We start from the raw sequence: 7281 nt of genomic DNA on the forward strand, positions 1-7281 counted from the left end.
GCCGGCTAGATATAGTCGGGCTCACCTCCACGCACAGCTTGGGCTCTGGAACTTTACTCCTCGAGAGAGGCTGGACTCTCTACTACTCTGGAGGTGTTGGCTAATCAACTGAAATAAACACCATGCAAATCAAGATACTTTGTCACATTTCTGCAGAAATCCTGTTAATCCAAAAGCATCATGGGATTTATCTGACTATACAAGAAATACAGTATTTATATCCTCATTTTGCCCAGCCCTACTTTCATCACTGTCTACCTTGTTGCATGGCAGTGTGGGCATTTTGCTTTCATTTGACAGCTAACAGGAAATGAAGGTACATGGAGGGGGTGTGACATGAAACAACATCCTGACTTTCAACAAAGACATTGTGATCTCAGCTCACTGTTCGACACCCGCTGGCCAACAGCTGAAATCAGCCTGTCAGAATCCAGAAATTTAAAAAGCATAATGTATCTCTCTTGCAATGCAAGCAATGCAATAAAATAATTGCATTGATGTTCTTATTGTATCAAGGATAAGTCTATGGGTGTAAACAACAGGTACATGCTAACAGTCGAACTGTTCCAAAGTATTGTTAGTGCATGATGCAAGTGCTCTGCTGAAAGATGTCTTTGTGTTGTGAGTAGGACGGGGTTTTGAATCTTAATCATTTTTGAGTATATGTGAGTGTTGTTGCCAATTTCTATTTGTCTTGTCTTTTATTGCAAGACTTTAGAAACATTAAAGTACTAATTTGACATTTGAGGAAATTCCCTCTTTTGTTTTCATACCAAGAATTACACCAGATGAGGGCAGAGCTGGTGTCAGGACACAGTTAGTCTAGCTTAGCACAAAAACTGGAAACGGGGGAAACAGCCATAGCCTGGCCCTCTCAGCTCAGTTTCTTGGTGAACAATGGCTGGACACAGTGAGTGCGCAGCATGCCAAAATCTTGTCTTTGTTTGTCACAATGAAGTTTCAAGATTTGGTATTATTATTCCTGTACAGTGAACAAAATAAAACCCTTGATGCGCTATAGCAGGAGATGCTGCACAGAAGTACTGTGTACTGTCCCGTAAAACCGCCTGCTGCCACTTTTGCATTTGTCTTTATGTTTAGATAACACAAATGAAATATGATGTGTTAATTAGGAAGCTTTATCGGTGAGGTGCTGGTAGATCAATTCTAAAACTGTATTACTATTTCTCTCTGTTTCCATTGTTTATGCTAAGCTAAGCACATCCTGACTCCATCTCTGTACTTCACACACATATAGGAGATTGACATTGATCTTATTCATCGCAGCAAATAAGCACATTTCACAGAACGCTGAACTATTCATATATGTATGTAACTGCTTGTGATGAGTAACTACATGTTTTCCTGCATGTTTCTGGAAGCATGCTGTCATGTGTTTACTATTCTCTGTGGAGTGAAAAGAAGGAAGGAGGAATGTTAAACAGGCAAAGATGCATGCAAGCATTTAGTTGCATTCACACGTGCATGCACCATTAGGTGCTGCTGACCTTGGAAGCGTCACTGAATTGGAGCAGAACATCAGGCATTCGATTGGGTTCGGTGTCTGATGTAGTGCTCTGCAGCCCCTGGGCGTCTGTAAAACACTCCCAAAGAAATCCCTGCCTAAATGTCACCGTGGTGACAGAGCATGAAGGGCTGCTGGCTGCTCTAGAGCTCTGTAATGCATGGTTACTGTGGCTCATAATCTTATTGAATTTCCCTTCTCTTTCACCGAGGAAGAGTGCTGTGTCAGAGCTGGAACACGTCCTCTTCCTCCCACTCTTTAAAGCAGCACATGACTGCTCTCTAGCCTCATGCACACTGTATACACATGTACACTGGAGGTATATTTAACACAGTGTTTCAGAAATATCTACTTAGAAGATGTGTCAAGTTGTTATGCTAGCTGTAAAATGAGTTAATATGCACAGTGCTGCTGGCTTTGGCCTTTATGCTGGACACTGATCAGTACGTCTGAGCTGGTGGAGGCTGTACAACACCCTGAGCTTCAGACAGGGCTCCAGCCAGGCAGCACCAAGCATTCCATGTAAATATTTATCACCACCCTATAGTTGCATAACATATACATGTAATGTGATTGTCCACATAGGAGACAAATATGCCCATTTAGCAGTCTGAGTTAAAGCTTTAGACCATGAAAACTGTACTGTAGTACTCTCAATAGTCGTACATTTGTTGTAGTACTCATCTGTACATAGTAATGTACTGCAGCTACATTAGTCTGAAGGCTAAAGGTTATTAAAGGAATTATAATTGTTGACCTATTTCCACCCAGGTGACAACAAAGTCCCCAGTTCAGCTTTGGTGTAAATAGCATGTGATTAATTCAGTAGCTTCTTATTCTTCCTGTGACAGATGCACCCTGTACATTAGCGGTGTCTTGTGTCTTTTTCTTCTTTTTTTAATGTTGTTTTGGGAATTTTGCCTGAATTTGACAGCTAATAGGAAATGAAGGTAGATGGAGGGGATATGACATGAAACAACATCCTGATTTGCACCAGGGACACTGTGTTCTCCTGCATCACTGGCAGTGATCCTCTACAGTCTGTTATATAGCGTGTTTTTAAATGTCACTTTGTGACTGTTAATAATGACACATTCATCTGAGTTTCTCCTTAGAGAAGCTCCCTGTTGTCAGGCTAATGGATATTAACTCTATGTGTGTCACAGGTGTCACATCTTGTTACTTGTATGTCTCATGATCTTAGACCTTCTTTGTATGCATGTGAGTATCTGATGCCCTTGCATTTTGAGACTGTAGAAGCATGTTAATGTTTGATTATTGTTGTGTTGTCATGCTGATGATTGATGCTTCCGTGCCACTGTGTGGCACTGCTAGATCCACTCTTTGTTCAGGTTTCAGGCTTTGTTGAGGAGCACAGATGTAGACTCCATGAGAATTGAACCACGCCTTTTCCAAGATGGCAGCCAAGTCAGTCTGTGGTGTGTGTCAGTATTTGAAGTTTAAGGTTTTTTTTTTTTTTTTACATGCTTCAGTTATATGTCATTTGTGCTTGGATCAGTGATACATCTCAAGAATTAACTGTCTTGTGGTCAAAATGACGTGGATGGTTTCTACTATTGAAGATTTTTGAGAATGGTTCAGCCTGCTGTATATTGGTGAGAGGGTAAGTCCTACAAACAACCAACCTTTGCTGCACTGAGTTACATAGATGGTGAAAGGATTTGGAACAACTCTGAACGATGATCCTGAGTTTGTGACAGTGGACACTCTTAAGGAACTATTGGACCCACATAAGAATTTTTATGAAGACTTGCTGAAGAGTCGAGAGGCTGCATTTTGCATTTTTTCCTCAAGTGATCTTGGATTCAGTTAACAAAAGAGTGGACTGAGTGTGGAGTGAGTTGCAAGAACTTGAGGTGAGTTTATACTCTTCTCAAAATGGTATTAAAGATGTAAGGAAATATCAAAAGGCCCAACAAGGTGAGTTTGAGGACAAGCTGATTAATGAACTGAAATGAGGACATGCTGTGAAGGGATGTGATGAGCAGATTGATTACATAGGGACTTTGTGTAGAAAAAATAATCTTGTGATTAATGGGCTTGGACCAGATAAAGCTGATAAAACCTGTGCTGAGACGGAGTCCAAAGTACAAGAACTGCTAATCACAAAACTCAAGCTGGATGCCCCTGTGGAAATTGAAAACTCTCACAGGAATGGTTTAGAGATGACAGGGAAAGGCTGAGAAAAGTTGTAACCAAACTGTTGCGCTTAAAGGACAAACAGCTTATCTTGGCCATAATAAGATCTAATCTGAAGAATGCCTCAGTTTACATCGGTGGAGGACTTTGATGCAAAAGTGAGGAAGAGCTGAGCTTTTACCTTCAAGGAAGGATGCTAGAGCAAGGGGAGACTGTGCTGTCTCTTATTTCTCTCTGTGGCTGATCAACATGCCCCATTAAGAAAAAGCACAGTAAAATGCAGTTTGGTCAGGTGCTGCAAAAAAGCATTTGCTAAGCCTCAGATAGCTCAGAATAAAACTGCAAGGCTCACACTGTCCTGTCTGTTAGAAGTGAGGCAAGGCACATAGGAAATGCATGCCATTCTCTCATGCCTCAGAGTAAAGGGTAGGTTAGCAGGAAATCTATTGAATGTCTTATAGTAAACAACCAAACTGTGTGGACTCACAATTAAATTATGTAAGAGATCAACATTATTATAAGTCCAGGTGGGCTATTAGGGATTGTTTGGTTAAAGAAAGAACAGATGCCGTGCAGAGATCTGTAATCTCAATCTCAATGTGGAATAAGTTATCTGTGTACACTGAAGCACCCCATAAGGCAAGATTTGAGGCTAATGAAAAAAATGTATTAAAAGTAATTTTAGCATTAATTGACTAACTTGAAAGACTTTGAATGTAACTGGATGTTGTGGTTCAGTTTTTAGTTGATTTTAGGGTTATGAATATGCTTTTACTGAGATTTTTGTATGTGTTAAATGTTGTTATATGTTATGTTTTGTTGTGTGTGGACCCCAGGTAGAGTAGCTTATACCCTGGGGACAGCTAATGTGGATCTGAATAAAGAATAGGTTGACCTACTGCCAGCATGGTTACCAGAGAGCATTAGTGGCAGAAGGATTTCTGAGTGCACCTGCTATCAAACTGTCTCTGCAGTTGTTACACCACCTCCCATTACACATCACTACAGGTCATGAGAAAAGGTCCTCAGTGGTGTTCACCTCCTCTCAGCCTATGGGGCCACCTGACCTCTGACTAGATGTATGTGAGAAGTCGGAGAAGCTACACACTTGTGAGCCTAAAAACTGAATATATTGTTTGGGTCAACAGGGCAAACACCTGAATGTCTATTTTCAGTGACATAAAACAAAAAACAAGCAGAATTCACATTTCCTTTTTATTTTTCTCAGTGGCTGCTTTTAAGTTGAGACTTTTAAAGTGATGCCTCGATGTCAAAGTCAAGACAGTGTCTGAGCTGAGCCGTGGTGAAGGCTGTCGTTGTACTACAGCGCAAACTCTGCTGAAGTGGCTGCCTGTCCCTTTAAAATCAGCCCTGCCCGATTCTCTCAGGAGCAGTGCTGCTGTGAAGGACCTAGAGAAAAAATGGGTCCTTGACTCGTAGGTGAAAGTCCCTGAAGGCAACAGAAAAAAGTGACATCTCTTCACTGCTGCGTAATGTCTAGAGTCCAGGCTGGGTGGAGGGGTTTATGTTGACCCAGTCAACAATATAATGCACAGTATTACATCATACTGTTTGTAATTGTGGTTAAATGTTGTTGTCATGTGAGTGAAATGCTCGCTTGCTCTGAATGAATTTGTAGTTTAGCTGCAGTCTGTGTTTCACACTTACATTTCTTAACCAAATGTGTATGTTTTTTCAAAAATTAATTAGGTTATTTTTTCCTTATTTTAATTACTATTTTGAGTGGAGCTGCACTTTATATGCCTGAGTGCTCTCTGCAAAGTTATATTAAAGGAAATTGCTTGGTGTGTTTAAGTTGTCTAAGCTAAAATTCCCATTAGGAATTGGACACAGTTTAGATTATGTCAAAGGACTGACAGCAAAATCCTGTTGTGGCTTAGGTTTGTCTTTGTTTTCTGCCCCTGCTCTGCCATGAGGCTGTGCATCCTGTTAAACTTGATGTGAGACAGTTTGAGGAGTGTGTGTTTGTGTGTCTGTGTGTGCGCCGCTCTGCCTGTTCAGTTTACACAGCTGTTGCGCTGTTTGTTCAGGTCCCTTCACTTGTGGCCGGCTGGTGCGTATTGTTGTGCCTCTATCATGAGGTCAAAAAGGAAAAATCCACAGTGTTGTTTCACTCCCACTCCTCAGTTATCAGAGTGTGCAACAGGCACTTCACTATTTTATTATCTTGTTGTTCACACTGATGATTCAGTAAAGGTCAACACAGGAGATGAGAGAGAGGAGTTTGGGGAAAGATGGGTTTTCTACCCCATTCTAATGTTTGTCTATTTAGCTGCTCAGTGCTGTGTTCAGCTAGATGCTAACAGTGCCTGGTGCTAGTGAGGTAGTGTACAGCTTGATAAGAGTTGAGTTTGCAGGCTAGAAAACCAAAACAGTCAGCTAAAAGATGCTAATATATGTATCTGCAGTGCTGAGGTAAACTGGAGAGTCAGGTCTGGATCCATCATTACACCCATCATTTGACCTAAAATGCGAAGTGGATCGTTTACTAAACCTCATAGACCATTTTTACCATACATAAATTGCATCAATAAGCTATACTGAATTGTCTTTAAACTGCATGCCTTCACTGACCAGCGTAGATTGGAAAAGTTATGTTGCTTCTTGGATGACCTTTAGAGGAGGAATTAAAACAGGACGTAGCAGGGAGATTTGCCCTTTGACAAAATTCTGGTTTTATTTTTAATTGACAATGTGTAAGAAATTCTTTCTTGTGTCATGAAAAATAAGTATATTACTTGAAAAATTGCGTGTTTATACTACTATGCCAGCTCAGTGATAGGAGATGATTTTATTAGAAAAATGCTGTGGCACAGAACATGAGGAAACGCGTCAGCTGCAGCAAAGGAAAAGGGGAAACCTGTGAAGGACATCTTATCTGTTCCTTTGTCTGTAGGATTGTCACATCCTGTGGCCTGGAGCCGCTGCAGGATGGAAAACAAGTCAACTTTTTAGGAATGAAAGTGAACCTGCTCAATTTCACAGCTGTTACTTTGAGCATTAGCCCCACAGTCATAGTACTGACTCCCTAATAAACTAAAGAGTTTTTGTTGCTTTGGTTTGTATTGGCTCTACTGCGTTGCTGATGCAGAAGCTTACAGGACAAGATGCTGGAAATAGAGTGAAGCTGAGTCGAGGAGTTGCTCTGTTTTTAGTGAGAGGAATATTCCTGCTATTCCAAGATCACAAGTCCCTCAGGAGCCCAGCTACAGTCCCTCTGACTCATAGGAGGTGAAGGCCTGCGTCTGTCGCTGTCTCCGGATTCATTCAGTCCAATTTCTGAATATGCTGCTTTTAAAGGTCCATTCTGTAATCTTTGCCAATGTAAAATTGAGTTATACTCATATACAAAACTGAAGAGCTATTGATGAAAATGTAGACCTGTTGTACTGATACTTTTGCATACAATGATGATGTAAACATACTTAACTGTAGCTGTCTTTTTTAAAAAGTTTTATAGTAGTTCAACTTGTCTTTTTCCTTCCACCCTACTGTATCTTCCCATCCTATTCAGAGTGTCTCCTTTTCTTTCATCCTGTGTTTCTGTGTGTCTATTCATCCTTTTGGTGGTTTAC

The 7281-nt window shown here is 40.8% G+C and overlaps 1 protein-coding gene across 1 annotated transcript in view; it reads left to right on the plus strand.

Annotated features, from left to right (window-relative positions):
* The window catches only part of stxbp1a (syntaxin binding protein 1a), a 30632-nt gene that overhangs the window by 5462 nt on the left and 17889 nt on the right, over positions 1-7281 (plus strand). The gene's annotated exons all lie outside the window — the stretch shown is intronic.

The sequence above is a fragment of the Monopterus albus genome, unplaced genomic scaffold (assembly GCF_001952655.1).
Source record: "Monopterus albus unplaced genomic scaffold, M_albus_1.0 scaffold158.1, whole genome shotgun sequence".
Classification (NCBI taxonomy): domain Eukaryota; kingdom Metazoa; phylum Chordata; class Actinopteri; order Synbranchiformes; family Synbranchidae; genus Monopterus; species Monopterus albus.